This window comes from Marmota marmota, unplaced genomic scaffold (genome assembly GCF_001458135.2).
Source record: "Marmota marmota marmota unplaced genomic scaffold, marMar, whole genome shotgun sequence".
NCBI classification, from domain to species: domain Eukaryota; kingdom Metazoa; phylum Chordata; class Mammalia; order Rodentia; family Sciuridae; genus Marmota; species Marmota marmota.
The window spans coordinates 15,340,876-15,341,565 of record NW_026000222.1 but is presented as its reverse complement, the minus strand read 5'-3'; positions in this window follow the sequence as shown (position 1 = coordinate 15,341,565).

Below are 690 nucleotides of genomic sequence, written 5' to 3'. Positions count from 1 at the left end.
AGAGCTGGTCGCTGTCCAAACGACGAAACTCCATTTGCCTGCGAAACTCTGGCCTCGGCCGCCGCGAGTCGCTGGGTTCTTCCCTTCCCATGCAGGCACCTCGGCTGCTCCGGATCGGTGTCCTCCTGCGCACACCGCGGCGCAGAGCAGGCCGCCTCAGGCTCGCCGCCACCAGGTCGGAGCAAATACCTTTTCCCTCCTCGGGGCCCCAGCGTGTGACGCCTCCCCACCTCCCTCCCTCCCTGCCGGCGGGGCCCTTTCCCCGGCTCGGGATCAGCCGCCCGGGCAGCTGCGGCAGGAAGCGAAGCCCTTGTTGATGCTGTTCCGTGACGAGCCTCCCCGCCCTCCGGCTGCAGCCCGGCTCTTCCCGGCTCTCGGGAGCCCCCCTCCGCGCCTGCGCAGTGCCCCACGGGGGGCGGGGCTCAGATTCCTGTCAGCGGCGGCGGCGGTGGCGGCGACCGTCAGTTTTCGCTGAGGAGAAGCACGAAACGAACCCGTTGGCTCTCCCCCCTTCCCCTTCCCCGCCCTGAACTCTCTCCTGGCTCGCCGGGAATCAGCCCCTGTGGAGTTTCCCTCCACCCCGACGCCGTTTCGTTGGTCCTTGGCTCGGTGGAAGTCACTGCCCTCGAGGAGGAGGCAGCAGCAGCCGCCCTCGCCTCGCCGCCCCCGGTTCGGTGCCCGCGGTCTCGG